The 20,969-nt window shown below is 46.8% G+C and overlaps 1 protein-coding gene across 3 annotated transcripts in view; it reads right to left on the reverse strand.

The window, feature by feature from the left end:
* LOC129859942 (BCL-6 corepressor-like) overlaps positions 1 to 20,124 on the reverse strand; it is a 118,356-nt gene extending 98,232 nt beyond the window's left edge. For 2 of the 3 annotated variants that reach the window (XM_055930204.1, XM_055930203.1), the window contains exon 1: positions 19,387 to 20,123. The gene's annotated coding sequence lies outside the window, so the exon portion shown is untranslated. Of the gene's footprint in view, positions 1 to 19,386 lie in introns of all 3 variants that reach the window. The other variant, XM_055930205.1, reaches the window with a different exon arrangement.
* Positions 20,125 to 20,969: the final 845 nt, after the last annotated feature.

Here is a 20,969-nt window from a genome sequence, read left to right on the forward strand (position 1 = left end):
CTTTCATCGATTCAGGTGCCGATGACAGCTTAATTGATGCCGACTTAGTGGAACAGCTGGGGCTTTCCAAGGAGCAATTACCGGAAGCCATTGAAGCAACCACTCTGAACGGCAGTGTTCTGGCACGGATCACTATGAGGACTGAACCGGTTAAGATGTTGTTGTCGGGGAATCATTCAGAGGTTATTTCTTTTTTCATTTTGCCTTCTCCCCATGTACCTCTGGTTCTTGGATACCCCTGGCTAAAGGAACACAATCCCTCGTTCGATTGGGTGACTGGAAAAGTAACTAGTTGGAGCATTGAGTGCCATGCTAACTGCCTCAGGACTGCCTGTTCTCATGCTGTCCCCAGTCGGGTCTGTGAGTCTGCTCCTCCTGATTTGTCCCTGGTTCCTGAAACATATCACGAGTTGGGTGAGGTGTTCAGTAAGCAGAAAGCTCAGTCACTTCCTCCCCACCGACCTTATGACTGTACGATTAAGCTGTTCCCTGGAGCTGCCTTTCCCAAGGGTCGGTTATACAGTATTTCTCGACCTGAGCGGGAAGCCCTGGAAACCTACATAAAGGAGTCTCTTGCTGCAGGTCTCATTCGTCCCTCGTCATCCCCCCTGGGAGCTGGATTTGTTTTTTGAGTAAGAAGGATGGCTCTCTTCGACCGTGTATTGATTATCGGGGGTTGAATGAGATTACGGTCAAGAACAAGTACCCCTTGCCCTTGATGAGCTCCGCTTTCGATTCTTTACAGGGTGCTACTGTGTTTACAAAGCTTGATCTACGCAATGCGTATCATCTGGTTCAGATCAAGGAGAATGACGAGTGGTTAACTGGATTCAATACACCTATGGGACATTTCGAGTTCCAGGTGATGCCGTTTGGACTTTCCAACGCTTCAGCAGTGTTCCAAGGTTTGGTGAATGACGTGCTGAGGGATATGATCGGTCTGTTTGTGTTCGTTTACCTGGATGACATCCTGATTTTCTCCAAGGAGCTTTCCAGCCACATCCAGCATGTTAAGCAGGTCCTGCAGCGGTTATTGGAGAACCGTCTGTTTGTGAAGGCAGAGAAGTGTGATTTTCATGCCCACACTACATCCTTCCTCGGGTACATCATCTCCAGGGGAGAGATCAAGATGGACCAAGAGAAGGTTCGGGCGGTTCGGGATTGGGTCCAGCCCGGAACGAGATTGCAGCTCCAGAGATTCCTGGGGTTTGCGAACTTCTATCGGAGGTTTATCCGTGATTACAGCCGGGTGGCCGCCCCATTAACTGCCCTGACGTCTTGCACCAGAAATTTCTGTTGGACTCCTGAGGCAGATCGAGCATTTCTGGACTTGAAGAGCCGATTCACCAACGCCCCGATTCTCTCTCAACCTGACACTTCCCGTCAGTTTGTGGTTGAGGTGGACGCGTCTGATGTGGGGGTGGGCGCCATCCTGTCCCAGCGTAGCTCCACTGACGGTAAACTCCATCCCTGCGCTTTCTACTCTTGTCGTCTTTCTCCAGCTGAAAGAAACTACGATGTGGGTAACCGGGAGCTTCTCGCTGTGAAGCTTGCCTTGGAGGAGTGGCGTCACTGGTTGGAGGGAGCGGAGCAACCGTTTGTGGTCTGGACTGACCATAAGAATCTGGCTTACGTGCAATCGGCTAAACGTCTCAACGCCCGTCAGGCCAGGTGGGCTTTGTTTTTTGGACGCTTCAATTTTTCCCTGACGTTCCGACCTGGGTCGAAGAACGGCAAGGCGGACGCCTTGTCCCGGATGTTCTCCAAGACGGAGGAGAGTGGGGCCAAGACTGAGACGATTCTTCCCCAGAACCTTGTCGTGGGAGCCGTTACATGGAGGATTGAGGAGGATGTGATGGCGGTCCTTCGGACGCAGCCCGGTCCTGGTAACGGTCCACCCGGTCGGTTGTTCGTGCCTGAGTCGGTCCGTTCTGCTGTTCTTCAGTGGTCCCACGTCAGCAAGATAGCTTGTCACCCTGGCGTTGCTCGGACGATGGCGCTACTGCGCAGACGATTTTGGTGGCCTGCCATGGGAGAGGATACCCGGGGGTTTGTTGCCGCATGTCCTGTTCGTGCTCAGAACAAGAGTACCAATCGGCCCAGCTCTGGGCTTCTTCACCCTCTACCTATTCCCCAGCGACCTTGGTCGCATCTGGCCCTGGACTTTGTCACGGGGTTGCCCCCTTCTGATGGTAACACGGTTATTCTGACCATTGTGGACAGATTCAGCAAGTTTGCTCACTTTGTTCCCCTCTCCAAGCTGCCTTCTGCCACTGAGACGTCCGAGATCCTGGTTAGGGAGGTTTTAAGGGTCCACGGGTTGCCCTGTGACATTGTTTCTGACCGTGGTCCTCAGTTTACCTCTGCTGTCTGGAGATCCTTCTGTTTGGCCATTGGAGCTACAGTCAGTCTCACTTCTGGATTTCACCCTCAATCTAATGGTCAGGCGGAGAGAGCCAACCAGAAGATGGAGTCCACGCTGCGCTGTCTTGTTTCCTCTGATCCCACCTCTTGGTCCTCTCAATTACCCTGGGTCGAGTATGCCCATAATACTCTCCCTTCATCTGCTACTGGGATGTCTTCCTTCCAGTGCCTGTACGGTTACCAACCTCCATTGTTTCCTTCTCAGGAAAGGGATCTCTCGGTTCCCTCTGTCCAGACCCACATTCATCGTTGCCACCGGACCTGGCATCGGGCTAGGAAGGCTCTCCTTAGGGTTTCTGACCGGTATCAGATCCAGGCGAATCGTCGCCGTATTCCTGCCCCAGGTTATACGGTCGGAGATAAGGTTTGGTTGGCTACACGGGATCTTCCTCTACGGACTGAGTTGAGGAAATTGTCACCGAAGTTCATTGGTCCGTTTGTAGTGGAGAGAATCATTAATCCTGTTGTGGTTCGACTCAAGTTGCCTGCAACACTTAGAGTACATCCCACCTTTCATGTCTCCTGCCTCAAGCCGGTTCACCTCAGTCCTCTGTTGCCCCCTCCTCCTCGTCCTCCTCCTCCTCGGATGATCGGAGGTGGTCCTGTCTACACGGTGCGCCGCATCATGGACTCCAGACGGCGGGGTCGAGGGTACCAGTATTTAGTGGATTGGGAAGGATATGGTCCAGAGGAGAGGAGTTGGATTCCTCGGCGTCAGATCCTTGATGACGATCTGTTTCGTGACTTTTACCGCCTCCACCCTGGCGCTCCAGGTAGTCCGCCCGGTGGCGTTCGTCGGAGGGGGGGGTACTGTCACGAATCCCGCTTCCTGAGTCTGTGTTTGCCTGTGTTTCTGTCCTGGAGTGTGTTTCCGGTGTCCTGGAACGCACCCTGTCTGGTTGCCGGGCGAATTAGCTTGTTGGGAGATTGATGTTCACCCGCACCTGTATCCCATCAGTAATCTGCACACCTGTCCTGATCATCACCTCTCCCCTTCAAAAGCTCTGACCTGACATCCATTCACTGCAGGATCGTTAGACATGAACAGTATGTTGTGCCATAGTATCAGCCTCAAGTTGGATAGTATTTGTTGTGTTGTTTTTGTTTACGTATTGCTTGCCTTGAACTTACCTCCGTTTGTTTTGTCTTCAGTTACTCACCCGGATCATTCACCCCATTCCCGCCTGGTCGACGGAGGATTCCTCTACTCCATTGGATTCACCTATTTACTCCCATCCACTCACCTCCGCTGCCCGCTACGCCACCTGGATATATCTACTCATTCACATTCACTTGTAAATAAATACTCACCTTCTTTCTACGCTCCTTGTCCTGGTCTGCTTCTGGGTTCGATTTTGAAAGAACGTGACAGAACGATCCGGCCAAGGATGAACCCAGCGGACCTGGACTCCGTTTGCCATGCCGTTACCCAGCAGGGGAAGACATTGGGACAACACAATACGGCGCTACAGGAGATAGCGAGTTCAATCCAGAACTTATCTGCTAGCTTGACACAAATCCAGGATCAGCTCAGTTTGCCGGCGATTCATTCACCACCTGCTTCACCCATCTCACCTGCCGTGTCTGGAGCGGTTTCCTTCCGTGAACCCAAGGTACCGACGCCTGATAAATATGAAGGGGATTTGGGAAGATGCCGTTCGTTTCTTATGCAGTGTGGGTTAGTGTTTGATCTGCAGCCCCATTCTTACGCCACTGACAAGGCTAGGATAGCCTTTGTTATTGAACTGCTGCGTGGAAGAGCTCTGGAATGGGCTTCAGCCATTTGGGAACGACAGGGAACCTGCACGGCTTCATATCAGGAGTTCACGGGAGAGATGAGAAAGCTTTTTGACCATCCAGTCCGAGGTAAGGACGCAGCTAAACGTTTGTTCTCTCTTCGCCAAGGAGCTCGCAGTGTGGCAGATTTTATGATCGAGTTCAGGACATTGGCTGTGGAGAGTGGTTGGAATGAGGAGTCACTACAAGCGGTTTTTTACAAGGGGTTGTCGGAGGAACTTAAGGACGAGCTGATATCCTATCCAGAGCCTAGTGACCTAGACAGCTTGGTCACTTTATCTATTCGGGTAGATAATAGAGTCCGAGAGAGAAGGATGGAGAAGAAGTGGGGTCCATCTAATCAATTTGATACTCGGTTATCATTCGGGTCAGGAGATGGACCAGAACGGGTTGATCATTTTACTTCACACGGGATAAGTGAAGGAGTTCGGCCGCCAGATCCTGAACCTATGCAAGTGGGGCGGCACGGGTTAACTAAGGATGAGCGCCAACGTAGACGTGAGACAAACAGCTGCCGCTACTGTGGTAGTTCGGGACATTACATCTCCGTTTGTCCTCAGCGCCCGTTAAACTGCTCGGCCCGTTAAGTTTGGGAGGAATGTTAGCGAGCCAGTTTCAACCTCTCAAGAGTCCTGTCCGACCTCGTTTTCCTGCTACCCTCATAAATAAGGATCAGAGTTTAGCGATTAACGCTTTCATCGATTCAGGTGCCGATGACAGCTTAATTGATGCCGACTTAGTGGAACAGCTGGGGCTTTCCAAGGAGCAATTACCGGAAGCCATTGAAGCAACCACTCTGAACGGCAGTGTTCTGGCACGGATCACTATGAGGACTGAACCGGTTAAGATGTTGTTGTCGGGGAATCATTCAGAGGTTATTTCTTTTTTCATTTTGCCTTCTCCCCATGTACCTCTGGTTCTTGGATACCCCTGGCTAAAGGAACACAATCCCTCGTTCGATTGGGTGACTGGAAAAGTAACTAGTTGGAGCATTGAGTGCCATGCTAACTGCCTCAGGACTGCCTGTTCTCATGCTGTCCCCAGTCGGGTCTGTGAGTCTGCTCCTCCTGATTTGTCCCTGGTTCCTGAAACATATCACGAGTTGGGTGAGGTGTTCAGTAAGCAGAAAGCTCAGTCACTTCCTCCCCACCGACCTTATGACTGTACGATTAAGCTGTTCCCTGGAGCTGCCTTTCCCAAGGGTCGGTTATACAGTATTTCTCGACCTGAGCGGGAAGCCCTGGAAACCTACATAAAGGAGTCTCTTGCTGCAGGTCTCATTCGTCCCTCGTCATCCCCCCTGGGAGCTGGATTTGTTTTTTGAGTAAGAAGGATGGCTCTCTTCGACCGTGTATTGATTATCGGGGGTTGAATGAGATTACGGTCAAGAACAAGTACCCCTTGCCCTTGATGAGCTCCGCTTTCGATTCTTTACAGGGTGCTACTGTGTTTACAAAGCTTGATCTACGCAATGCGTATCATCTGGTTCAGATCAAGGAGAATGACGAGTGGTTAACTGGATTCAATACACCTATGGGACATTTCGAGTTCCAGGTGATGCCGTTTGGACTTTCCAACGCTTCAGCAGTGTTCCAAGGTTTGGTGAATGACGTGCTGAGGGATATGATCGGTCTGTTTGTGTTCGTTTACCTGGATGACATCCTGATTTTCTCCAAGGAGCTTTCCAGCCACATCCAGCATGTTAAGCAGGTCCTGCAGCGGTTATTGGAGAACCGTCTGTTTGTGAAGGCAGAGAAGTGTGATTTTCATGCCCACACTACATCCTTCCTCGGGTACATCATCTCCAGGGGAGAGATCAAGATGGACCAAGAGAAGGTTCGGGCGGTTCGGGATTGGGTCCAGCCCGGAACGAGATTGCAGCTCCAGAGATTCCTGGGGTTTGCGAACTTCTATCGGAGGTTTATCCGTGATTACAGCCGGGTGGCCGCCCCATTAACTGCCCTGACGTCTTGCACCAGAAATTTCTGTTGGACTCCTGAGGCAGATCGAGCATTTCTGGACTTGAAGAGCCGATTCACCAACGCCCCGATTCTCTCTCAACCTGACACTTCCCGTCAGTTTGTGGTTGAGGTGGACGCGTCTGATGTGGGGGTGGGCGCCATCCTGTCCCAGCGTAGCTCCACTGACGGTAAACTCCATCCCTGCGCTTTCTACTCTTGTCGTCTTTCTCCAGCTGAAAGAAACTACGATGTGGGTAACCGGGAGCTTCTCGCTGTGAAGCTTGCCTTGGAGGAGTGGCGTCACTGGTTGGAGGGAGCGGAGCAACCGTTTGTGGTCTGGACTGACCATAAGAATCTGGCTTACGTGCAATCGGCTAAACGTCTCAACGCCCGTCAGGCCAGGTGGGCTTTGTTTTTTGGACGCTTCAATTTTTCCCTGACGTTCCGACCTGGGTCGAAGAACGGCAAGGCGGACGCCTTGTCCCGGATGTTCTCCAAGACGGAGGAGAGTGGGGCCAAGACTGAGACGATTCTTCCCCAGAACCTTGTCGTGGGAGCCGTTACATGGAGGATTGAGGAGGATGTGATGGCGGTCCTTCGGACGCAGCCCGGTCCTGGTAACGGTCCACCCGGTCGGTTGTTCGTGCCTGAGTCGGTCCGTTCTGCTGTTCTTCAGTGGTCCCACGTCAGCAAGATAGCTTGTCACCCTGGCGTTGCTCGGACGATGGCGCTACTGCGCAGACGATTTTGGTGGCCTGCCATGGGAGAGGATACCCGGGGGTTTGTTGCCGCATGTCCTGTTCGTGCTCAGAACAAGAGTACCAATCGGCCCAGCTCTGGGCTTCTTCACCCTCTACCTATTCCCCAGCGACCTTGGTCGCATCTGGCCCTGGACTTTGTCACGGGGTTGCCCCCTTCTGATGGTAACACGGTTATTCTGACCATTGTGGACAGATTCAGCAAGTTTGCTCACTTTGTTCCCCTCTCCAAGCTGCCTTCTGCCACTGAGACGTCCGAGATCCTGGTTAGGGAGGTTTTAAGGGTCCACGGGTTGCCCTGTGACATTGTTTCTGACCGTGGTCCTCAGTTTACCTCTGCTGTCTGGAGATCCTTCTGTTTGGCCATTGGAGCTACAGTCAGTCTCACTTCTGGATTTCACCCTCAATCTAATGGTCAGGCGGAGAGAGCCAACCAGAAGATGGAGTCCACGCTGCGCTGTCTTGTTTCCTCTGATCTCACCTCTTGGTCCTCTCAATTACCCTGGGTCGAGTATGCCCATAATACTCTCCCTTCATCTGCTACTGGGATGTCTTCCTTCCAGTGCCTGTACGGTTACCAACCTCCATTGTTTCCTTCTCAGGAAAGGGATCTCTCGGTTCCCTCTGTCCAGACCCACATTCATCGTTGCCACCGGACCTGGCATCGGGCTAGGAAGGCTCTCCTTAGGGTTTCTGACCGGTATCAGATCCAGGCGAATCGTCGCCGTATTCCTGCCCCAGGTTATACGGTCGGAGATAAGGTTTGGTTGGCTACACGGGATCTTCCTCTACGGACTGAGTTGAGGAAATTGTCACCGAAGTTCATTGGTCCGTTTGTAGTGGAGAGAATCATTAATCCTGTTGTGGTTCGACTCAAGTTGCCTGCAACACTTAGAGTACATCCCACCTTTCATGTCTCCTGCCTCAAGCCGGTTCACCTCAGTCCTCTGTTGCCCCCTCCTCCTCGTCCTCCTCCTCCTCGGATGATCGGAGGTGGTCCTGTCTACACGGTGCGCCGCATCATGGACTCCAGACGGCGGGGTCGAGGGTACCAGTATTTAGTGGATTGGGAAGGATATGGTCCAGAGGAGAGGAGTTGGATTCCTCGGCGTCAGATCCTTGATGACGATCTGTTTCGTGACTTTTACCGCCTCCACCCTGGCGCTCCAGGTAGTCCGCCCGGTGGCGTTCGTCGGAGGGGGGGGTACTGTCACGAATCCCGCTTCCTGAGTCTGTGTTTGCCTGTGTTTCTGTCCTGGAGTGTGTTTCCGGTGTCCTGGAACGCACCCTGTCTGGTTGCCGGGCGAATTAGCTTGTTGGGAGATTGATGTTCACCCGCACCTGTATCCCATCAGTAATCTGCACACCTGTCCTGATCATCACCTCTCCCCTTCAAAAGCTCTGACCTGACATCCATTCACTGCAGGATCGTTAGACATGAACAGTATGTTGTGCCATAGTATCAGCCTCAAGTTGGATAGTATTTGTTTTGTTGTTTTTGTTTACGTATTGCTTGCCTTGAACTTACCTCCGTTTGTTTTGTCTTCAGTTACTCACCCGGATCATTCACCCCATTCCCGCCTGGTCGACGGAGGATTCCTCTACTCCATTGGATTCACCTATTTACTCCCATCCACTCACCTCCGCTGCCCGCTACGCCACCTGGATATATCTACTCATTCACATTCACTTGTAAATAAATACTCACCTTCTTTCTACGCTCCTTGTCCTGGTTTGCTTCTGGGTTCGATTTTGAAAGAACGTGACAACCATACTCTACCAGCTGAGATACAGAGGACCATGCTCTACCAACTGAACTACAGAGGACCATACTCTACCAGCTGAGATACAGAGGACCATACTCTACCAACTGAGATACAGAGGACCATACTCTACCAACTGAACTACAGAGGACCATACTCTACCAGCTGAGATACAGAGGACCATGCTCTACCAACTGAACTACAGAGGACCATACTCTACTAACTGAACTACAGAGGACCATACTCTACCAGCTGAGATACAGAGGACCATGCTCTACCAACTGAACTACAGAGGACCATACTCTACTAACTGAACTACAGAGGACCATACTCTACCAACTGAGATACAGAGGACCATACTCTACCAACTGAGATACAGAGGACCATACTCTACCAACTGAGATACAGAGGACCATACTCTACCAACTGAACTACAGAGGACCATACTCTACCAACTGAACTACAGAGGACCATACTCTACCAACTGAACTACAGAGGACCATACTCTACCAACTGAGATACAGAGGACCATACTCTACCAACTGAACTACAGAGGACCATACTCTACCAACTGAACTACAGAGGACCATACTCTACCAACTGAGATACAGAGGACCATACTCTACCAACTGAGATACAGAGGACCATACTCTACCAACTGAACTACAGAGGACCATACTCTACCAGCTGAGATACAGAGGACCATACTCTACCAACTGAGATACAGAGGACCATACTCTACCAACTGAGATACAGAGGACCATACTCTACCAACTGAACTACAGAGGACCATACTCTACCAACTGAACTACAGAGGACCATACTCTACCAACTGAACTACAGAGGACCATACTCTACCAACTGAACTACAGAGGACCATACTCTACCAACTGAACTACAGAGGACCATACTCTACCAAATGAGATACAGAGGACCATACTCTACCAACTGAACTACAGAGGACCATACTCTACCAACTGAACTACAGAGGACCATACTCTACCAACTGAGATACAGAGGACCATACTCTACCAACTGAACTACAGAGGACCATACTCTACCAACTGAGATACAGAGGACCATACTCTACCAACTGAACTACAGAGGACCATACTCTACCAACTGAGATACAGAGGACCATACTCTACCAACTGAGATACAGAGGACCATACTCTACCAACTGAACTACAGAGGACCATACTCTACCAACTGAGATACAGAGGACCATACTCTACCAACTGAACTACAGAGGACCATACTCGACCAACTGAACTACAGAGGACCATACTCGACCAACTGAACTACAGAGGACCATACTCTACCAAATGAGATACAGAGGACCATACTCTACCAACTGAACTACAGAGGACCATACTCTACCAACTGAGATACAGAGGACCATACTCTACCAACTGAGATACAGAGGACCATACTCTACCAACTGAGATACAGAGGACCATACTCTACCAACTGAACTACAGAGGACCATACTCTACCAACTGAACGACAGAGGACCATACTCGACCAACTGAACTACAGAGGACCATACTCGACCAACTGAACTACAGAGGACCATACTCTACCAAATGAGATACAGAGGACCATACTCTACCAACTGAACTACAGAGGACCATACTCTACCAACTGAACTACAGAGGACCATACTCTACCAACTGAACTACAGAGGACCATACTCTACCAACTGAGATACAGAGGGCCATACTCTACCAACTGAGATACAGAGGACCATACTCTACCAACTGAGATACAGAGGACCATACTCTACCAACTGAACTACAGAGGACCATACTCTACCAACTGAACTACAGAGGACCATACTCTACCAACTGAACTACAGAGGACCATACTCGACCAACTGAACTACAGAGGACCATACTCTACCAAATGAGATACAGAGGACCATACTCTACCAACTGAACTACAGAGGACCATACTCTACCAACTGAACTACAGAGGACCATACTCTACCAACTGAGATACAGAGGACCATACTCTACCAACTGAGATACAGAGGACCATACTCTACCAACTGAGATACCTAGGACCATACTCTACCAACTGAACTACAGAGGACCATACTCTACCAACTGAGATACAGAGGACCATACTCTACCAACTGAACTACAGAGGACCATCCTCTACCAACTGAACTACAGAGGACCATCCTCTACCAACTGAACTACAGAGGACCATACTCTACCAACTGAACTACAGAGGACCATACTCTACCAACTGAGCTACAGAGGACCATACTCTACCAGCTGAGATACAGAGGACCATACTCTAGCAACTGAACTACAGAGGACCATACTCTACCAAATGAGCTACAGAGGACCATACTCTACCAACTGAACTACAGAGGACCATACTCTACCAGCTGAACTACAGAGGACCATACTCTACCAGCTGAACTACAGAGGACCATACTCTACCAACTGAGATGCAGAGGACCATACTCTACCAACTGAGATACAGAGGACCATACTCTACCAACTGAACTACAGAGGACCATACTCTACCAGCTGAACTACAGAGGACCATACTCTACCAACTGAACTACAGAGGACCATACTCTACCAACTGAGATACAGAGGACCATACTCTACCAACTGAACTACAGAGGACCATACTCTACCAGCTGAACTACAGAGGACCATACTCTACTAACTGAGATGCAGAGGACCATACTCTAACAACTGAGCTACAGAGGACCATACTCTACCAGCTGAGATACAGAGGACCATACTCTACCAACTGAACTACAGAGGACCATACTCTACCAACTGAGCTACAGAGGACCATACTCTACCAACTGAACTACAGAGGACCATACTCTACCAGCTGAGATACAGAGGACCATACTCTACCAACTGAGCTACAGAGGACCATACTCTACCAACTGAACTACAGAGGACCATACTCTACCAACTGAGCTACAGAGGACTATACTCTACCAACTGAACTACAGAGGACCATACTCTACCAGCTGAACTACAGAGGACCATACTCTACCAACTGAGATACAGAGGACCATACTCTACCAACTGAGATACAGAGGACCATACTCTACCAACTGAACTACAGAGGACCATACTCTACCAACTGAGATACAGAGGACCATACTCTACCAACTGAGATACAGAGGACCATACTCTACCAACTGAGATACAGAGGACCATACTCTACCAACTGAACTACAGAGGACCATACTCTACCAACTGAACTACAGAGGACCATACTCTACCAACTGAACTACAGAGGACCATACTCTACCAACTGAACTACAGAGGACCATACTCTACCAGCTGAGATACAGAGGACCATACTCTAGCAACTGAACTACAGAGGACCATACTCTACCAACTGAACTACAGAGGACCATACTCTACCAACTGAACTACAGAGGACCATACTCTACCAACTGAACTACAGAGGACCATACTCTACCAACTGAACTACAGAGGACCATACTCTACCAACTGAACTACAGAGGACCATACTCTACCAACTGAGATACAGAGGACCATACTCTACCAACTGAACTACAGAGGACCATACTCTACCAACTGAGATACAGAGGACCATACTCTACCAACTGAACTACAGAGGACCATACTCTACCAGCTGAGATACAGAGGACCATACTCTACCAACTGAACTACAGAGGACCATACTCTACCAACTGAGATACAGAGGACCATACTCTACCAACTGAACTACAGAGGACCATACTCTACCAACTGAGATACAGAGGACCATACTCTACCAACTGAGATACAGAGGACCATACTCTACCAACTGAACTACAGAGGACCATACTCTACCAACTGAGATACAGAGGACCATACTCTACCAACTGAACTACAGAGGACCATACTCTACCAACTGAACTACAGAGGACCATACTCTACCAACTGAGATACAGAGGACCATACTCTACCAACTGAACTACAGAGGACCATACTCTACCAACTGAGATACAGAGGACCATACTCTACCAACTGAACTACAGAGGACCATACTCTACCAACTGAGATACAGAGGACCATACTCTACCAGCTGAGATACAGAGGACCATACTCTACCAGCTGAGATACAGAGGACCATACTCTACCAACTGAGATACAGAGGACCATACTCTACCAACTGAACTACAGAGGACCATACTCTACCAACTGAGATACAGAGGACCATACTCTACCAACTGAGATACAGAGGACCATACTCTACCAACTGAACTACAGAGGACCATACTCTACCAACTGAGATACAGAGGACCATACTCTACCAACTGAGATACAGAGGAACATAGAAGACGAATACCTGTCTTTTGAACAAAATACATTATAATGTAGTGTAATAACAGTCCTATTAGCCATTAGCACATTCATCAAATGTGTACACTCTGGACCTCAGATCACACACAACATAGGACCATGCCTGGACAATTCCAATGGTCTCGCATCACTCCTACAACCAAATCCCTCACCTATTCCCTATAGACATCACATTCACTGCAACCATTAAATCCTTTCCAGTTCTGCTAAAGGAGGAGTCTATAGCGCAGAGAGTGGAACAACAGTACAGTCACGTTCTCCACATTCATTCTCCACACCCTCCATGACCCTAGCTTTCAGTCAGCCGACAGGGAGGAGGGGAGGGGGGGGGGGGGGGGGGGTGGAGAGATAAACCCATTTCGTACACCCCTCCCCCTTGCCCAGGATAAACAAACTCCACTCTCTGTCAACGGCATGTGCTGTTGAATAGGCAGAAGGAGACTTATTGCTTATTTCTAGAGCGAAAACAGGGTTTTATTGTTTATTGTTCTGATTCACAGAACTGCTTTCCAAAGGCTACGGAGAAAACCTATTAGTCAGACCAGGGGTGTCATGTACACCAAAAATCTGAGGGGGAACAAAGTACATGAGGTGGTCCGGAGGGGGACTTGCCCGTGTCTGTAAATTGGTTAATTATACATTTTTCAAACACCTAGAATTAATCATATGTAAAAAAAATAAATATTAATAATAATAAATTATACACCCACACTACCAGTCAAAAGTTTGGACACCAACTCATTCAAGGGTTTCTTTATTTTTACTATTTTCTACATTGTAGAATAATAGTGAAGACATCAAAACTATGAAATAACACATATGGAATCATGAAGTAAACAAAAAAGGGTTAAACAAATCAAAATATATTTTAGATTCTTCAAAGTAGCCAATCTGCCTTGATGACAGCTTTGCATTCTCTCAACCAGCTTCATGAGGTAGTCACCTGGAATGCATTTCAATGAACAGGTATGCCTTATTAAAAGTTCATTTGTGAAATGTATTTCCTTCTTAATGCATTGGAGCCAATCAGTTGTGTTGTGACAATGTAGGGGTGGTATACAGAAGATAGCCCTATTTGGTAAAAGAGCAAGTCCATATTATGGCAAGAACAGCTCAAATAAGCAAAGAGAAAGTCAGTCAATGCGGAAAATGTCAAGAACCTTGAACGTTTCTTCAGGTGCAGTTGCAAAAACCATCAAGCGTTATGATGTAACTGGCTCTCATGAGGACTGCTAGAGGAAAGGAAGACCCAGAGTTACCTCTGCTGCAGAGGATAAATTCGTTAGAGTTACCAGCCTCAAATTGCAGCCCAAATAAATGCTTCACAGAGTTCAAGTAACAGACACATCTCAACATCAACTGTTCATAGGAGATTGTGTGAATCAGGACTTCATGGTTGAATTGCTGCAAAGAAACCACTACTAAAGGACACCAATAAGAAGAGACTTGCTTGGGCCAAAAAACACAAGCAATAGACATTAGACCGGTGGAAATCTGTCCTTTGGTCTGAGGAGTCCTAATTTTAGATTTTTGGTTGCAACCGCCGTGTCTTTGTGAGACGCAGAGTAGGTGAACGGATGATCTCCGCATGTTTGGTTCCCACCGTGAAGCATGGAGGAGGAGGTGTGATGGTGTGGGGCTGCTTTGCTGGTGACACTGTCGTTGATTTATTTAGAATTCAAGGCACACTTAACCAGCATGTCTACTACAGCATTCTGCAGCGATACGCCATCCCATCGGGTTTGTGCATAGTGGGACAGGACAATGACCCCACACACCTCCAGGCTGTGTAATGGCTATTTGATCAAGAAGGAGAGTGATGGAGTGCTGCATCAGATGACCTGGCCTCCACAATCACCCAACCTCAACACAATTCAGATGATTTGGGATGAGTTGGACTGCAAAGTGAAGGAAAAGAAGCCAACAGCTCAGCATATGTGGGAACTCCTTCAAAACTGTTGAAAATAAAAAGCATTCCAGGTGAAGCTGGTTGAGAGAATGCCAAGATTGTGCAGAGCTGTCATCAAGGCAAAGGGTGGCTACTTTGAAGAATCTCAAAAACAAAATATATTTTGATTTGTTCAACACTTTTTTGGTTACTACATGATTCCATACGTGCTATTTCATAGTTTTGATGTCTTCACATTTATTCTACAATGTAGAAAATAGTACAAAATAAGATAAACCCTTGAATGAGTAGGTGAGTCCAAACTTTTGATGGGTACTAATATATATATATATAGTGCATATCTAACCATGCCTCTTGAGCTGTCTGACTGGTGTTTCTTTTTTTACAGGAAATGAAGCGGCCCTATTATTGGTGTGACACAAATGGCCAGAAATGAACTCATGTTTTTTTATTTAATCCAGTTAAAATGCAAAGTGCCAGCTGAGCCATTTGTTGTTTTGGCCTCGCTTCCCTTTATCTTTCGCATTTGGTGTCCCTCCCCCCCATCTCTATTTTGGCTCCAACTCTCATGACGCTTGGATGCCCTAGCAGCGCCCCAGACAAAGCAGCCTGTAGTCTGGTTTTGTTTCGTGCGACTCGCCCCAGCAGCAGCCTGCCTGTGCTCCTTAACCACAGATATTTGATAAGCCTGTTACGAAACAACTTCCCCCCTTCGTCACACAGAACAGAGGTCTCTCGTGCAATGTTCGTTCGCGAAGAGGTTCGCAGCCAAGGGAATTGTCCCACTCACTCACCGCAATGTGAGACAAGCAATTCGTCATTAATCTGTCATTTGTCCCTCTGTCTACATTCATTTACATTTCAATATAACATTTATATTTGTGACATTGGCCAATGCACACATTTGTGTGATTGTCTAGGCATACTGCATTATGGCAATATAATGTTATAATATTTATTAACATAATCATTAACATAATAGAATTCAATAATAAAATGACTAAATAAAATGGATTAGTTGTATTCCGGTTGATTAATCATTTTCAGGGACACGGGCGTGTCCAGACTTCAGATTACAACCACGGATGCGTTGGGCGCGCCATTATTCGAACGGATAAAACCTTGCTGGTCAGAAAAACAAGTCCCCTTATGCGCAATCATTTAATGGTCGTGTTATTTCGTTTCCTGTAGGCAATTCAATGTGAAACCAAACCATTGCGCTCTCCCTCAATCCTTTTGGAGGTTGACGGCTTTGTTTGTTGGTGCATAAAACCAATCCAAAATAATACGGCCCTAAGCCTATCCAAAAAGTAGTTCAAAAGGGTTTTACTTCATTTTACAGTTTTTATTGCTTTTTATTGCATCAGGGGATCAGCCGACCGTTTTGGCAAAGACAGTGTCAGGATTTAGGAAACACGGTAACACCCCTGGCTGCAGGCATGGTGGTGGTTTTACAATGTGGATTCGCCTAACAAATTCATCAATAACGTAAAAATGTAGGCTCGACTTTATCCAACGACCTAGGATATTTGTAGGCTATAGGCCTAGGATAAGACGAGCACCCAACGGAGATCATGCGACCTGTACGACATGCCGTCTAATTGCACAGTTTATATTACAGAATCATAGACGTGTCGTTCAAAAGACGGCGTGACAAATTCACAAAATCAATGGGTGTCAAGCAGAAACAGCCAGCCAAACACCACGGAGGTGTCCCTCACTTGACCTAAAACTTGGCTGCTCCAATTCGACGGGCCCCGGGTTCCATTTAAATAAAATATGTGCCCCTAGTGTAAGGTATCTCGGGGCTGTTATCCTTCTACTTAGGTGCATTCTGGCTGCTGGTGAGAACGTCGCGTAAAGAAAACAATGTGTGGGCGTCAGGAGGCGTCCTTTTACGAGCGAGCGCAGAGAACCGTGCACACAGAGCTCCTGCTGCGGCACAAAAGCGCTCTGAAGCGGAGAGAAGAGCTCTCCTGTTTCGGGACCGCCGTCCCAGGGGAGACTCGCCTTGTAGAGGAAAAGCTTCAATCAAACTGTGACATCTCCTGCGGGAGTCGGCTAAGCAATTCTCTCTCTACAGCTCACTGCAGTGCCGTGGGTTTATTTTCCTTCACAAGCGTTTCCACTGATTGTGTCAAACTAGGAAAATAGCGGACCTATATCCTATTAATAAATTCGGCATACGTTAGAAGTAGCCTATAGGCCTACTGACAGAGAAAGGCCTCATTTAGGCCTACATGACAACAACCAGCTAATATTGGTGCAGCAGAAAGAGCTTGACAACCGTGAGTCAATCACGCTTATCTTTGATGCGTTTTACTCTTCCCATTGTTCAAAAGAAAATTCCTAAATAAATGTTATCTGACGCCGAATGTTCTCTCGGCGGTTGGCCAACGATTTACTATTTCCATATCACATTTCAAAGTGGTGGATGAAGGAAAAAAATATCCTCAAAAGCACCGTCTCTCTGGACACGACTCGTCTGTCTGCGTTGAGTGCACAAAGGCTCCAGCAGACCGAGATGGCTGCGCTAAAAATAAACAACCCGGGTCGACAGAATGGGGGGCGTAGGCCTTCACCAGATAAATGCAGAATGCGAGTAGGGAGGTCTCTCCTCAGATAAATCATTTTTAAAAGTAGGATTTTGACAATACCAATTGGTTAGGCAAGCTGTTTAAGCCGTTCTTGTGTCCTGAAATCTGTTATTTGAACATAAAAAAACGGGTCTACAGGTACTTGCGTAACTGTTGTAATGGATGTCTTTCAAGATTTATCCAAGTTTTAGGCCTAATTGTTCGTATGTGACAGCATTCATTAGATTCGACTGTCATATGAAATATGCCTAGATAGTTGTCAACGGCATGATAGCCTTCATTTATGCCAAATGCAAACAACAAAGCGGATAAATTGCGCTCTCATAGCCCCCATACCAAGTTGGTTAAATTGAAATATAAACAAAACACATTATTAGTCTTGAAATGCAGTCAATTTGAAATTGGTTCTTCAGTAGGCCTATAAAGGACAATGGTTTTTGAATAAGCTATGTGACAATAGGCCTACGAAGTTAACCCCTCGGTCTTTGTGCCACATTCAGCTTTCAGTTAGGCTACCAAGTATTCGGAATTAATTTATGGTAGCAAAGTAGGAAACTGACAACAAATTCCAGTTAACTTTTGTGAAATAAACAGCCTAGGTCTGTATTATTTTCCTATGAGCCTAAAGCCCAGTAAGTTGCTTCTCCACCGTGTTCGCTCTGTTCTTGGAGTAAAAGTTTAAAAACATAAATTGAGGCGTTTTTATGAGTCCAAAAACACTGCACTCCGTGGTTGCGTCTGCACTTGCTTGTGTCTAGTACTGTATATGCAACGAGTCGAATTCCGTAGCGCAGCCTGTGACCAGAGTCATTTCCCGTCCCCGGAGCGAGGGGAGGACTTCAGTTCGGACTCGTTTAAGTTAAGGCGACAGAACACGTCAAGTTGCCAACATGACAAGACTATATGGTGTACAAGAAAACAGACCTTGCATCGTCCAATGTGGGACAGAAGCCTCAGACACGTTTACTTAGGCTTACATTATCCTGCAGGACACCTACAGCCGTCTCAATGTGCTCGATCACCGAGCCCGTTATAACAATTCATTTTAAGCATGATTTCCGCATTCTATCCATGAAGTCGTTCATAAATGGAAAACCATACAGCCCACCACACCATCATCCACTCGCTGAAATGCGCAGTGAAATTACACAGATGACCTCCACAAGCGTTTATCTGCAAAGTCGTTCCACAAGGTATATGGGATGGTGTCAAAAATGGGCGAGGCACTAAATTAAGACTGGATCTTTATTTTTATATATAGAAAAAGGCCTAAAGGCCGATTCCCACAGAGACTCAACTAATTTGTTTATGCCAGGCCATTCATTTGAAACATGAGAATTAGATTAGCCTACATCTTTATCACACACGAGCTACACGCAATTTTTTTATTTGACATTTTCCTTTAAATTTAGCTGACTGGCTGAAAAAAAGGTTAGCTGGAAAGTCCCGTGAAAACGTTGGATCTCTCATTATGACTTACTAACCATCCAATATTACACCATCAATAGGCTACAATCTTTCTATAGAAACGGGTGTAGGCTAGACTAGGTTTATACAAAGCCTATGTGAAACATGAATTCTACTAGGCTATTAACACATCTCTCTCAGTACACCAAAACATTGGCAAGCAACTAAATATTCCACTTAAATACGCAGTTCTTTGTAGAAGCCCTTATCAGATGGCCAAGTCTCCATATCGTCAGAGCGACGCCGAACAAGATCGAGTCTTCAGACTGGAGCAAGACAGAAAAGCAAACAAAACGAAACATGGAAAGGAAAACAAAGGCACAAACGTCCACAAAAAAATATCTTAGCCTACCTGATAGAAATTCCAGAATAATTTCTCTAAATTCGATTGTCCTTGGCCAAAACACAAGATGTCCAGTTGGAACTTTTTGGCCGTGTTCTCTAGGCTCCACGAGTCAGTCAAAACGACCCAACGAGAGTTCGTGCGTCGGGGGTTAATATTACTTTTGTAATTTACCTTTACAGCAAATAGGGGTGACAATGTTGTGCTTGTTAAATGACATGTAGGTAAGTTTAGACTACGAAAACATCCTTAGTCTTTATACATTTCCAGTTGGTAAAAATCCGGGAAAGACGAGTAGGCGACAATGAACGACCACATCCACGGAGTCGCAGTGATAGGCTACGTTTCTGCCCCCAGTAAATATATCCATTAGTAAAAAGACACCAAGTGAATCGTTGTCGTGAATGTTTCAAGGAGCACAGGTGACAACAACGGTCGTAGGTCTCAATAAACAATAAACTAATTCAGTCTGGTTATGCATTGCAGCGCCATGTTGAGCTCGCCATACAGCACACACGCCACCTCAAAAATATGGCGAGAATTTCCGTTTTCAACAAATAAAGAATGCTAACAGTGCCCATTATTTTCAGTGAGAGGCTAGGGTGTTTCTGTCAATGTTCCCATTAGTTTTTATTTCGTCCTAGTTATACTGTTCCGTTTTCTTCCGTACGGCACTATTCAGAGCACTCACAACTACCGCCTCCAGACGTACAGCGGAGAATGAGTGCCTGCGCCTTGGTTCCAGTCGCAGACTCTACCCAGAAGGCCAATCCGGGAACCGCAATTACCATAAACCTCCAGCACGCTTCGCTCCACCAGCGCTCTCCACAGCGAAAACAAAGGGAGGGAGGGAGGGCGAAAGAGTCCGCCAGCAAGCGAGCGAGATATTGAAGGTAAATAGGTTACTGTGCATATTCGTTTTTTTTCTTCCTGGGCAATAGATTATGCTATATGCCTACATTATTTTTTTTGCTCTCAGTGTTGGGTATGGCATATTGTCAAGTCTATGTCCCATTCCAGGGATATGTAATATTATAAAATGTTCTATCCCAATTATACTGTATAATTTCTATACTTCTACTTTGAAGAAAGCAGCAAACAGAAGACTTCATTCTCGAAATTACCCTACACTCTTAGAAAAAAAGGTTCTGGATAGAACCAAAAAGGGTTCTATGCTTGCTTCATATATGGTACCTCTTATCGTTCTATATAGAACCCGACATTGGTTCCATATAGAACAGTATATGAAACCCAATGGTTCTATTTTACCCAATTTTGGTTCAGGAAGAAGAACCCTACTAAAGGGTTTTAAATAGATCCAGAACCTTTTTTTCTAAGAGTATAGGGTAAATTCGAGTATGAAGTCTTCTGTTTGTTGCTGTCTTCAAAGTAGAAGTACACAAATTATACAGTATAATTGGGATTGAAAATGTTATAACATTATCTATATCATTGGGACATGGACTGGACAATACGCCATACCCAACACTGACAGCAAAACATATATTTAGGTATATAGCATAATCTATTGCACAGGTCTATAACCACAGATCTAGGATCACCTGACCCCAAATCAATCATAAATCTAAGGA

The sequence above is a fragment of the Salvelinus fontinalis genome, chromosome 7 (assembly GCF_029448725.1).
Source record: "Salvelinus fontinalis isolate EN_2023a chromosome 7, ASM2944872v1, whole genome shotgun sequence".
NCBI classification, from domain to species: domain Eukaryota; kingdom Metazoa; phylum Chordata; class Actinopteri; order Salmoniformes; family Salmonidae; genus Salvelinus; species Salvelinus fontinalis.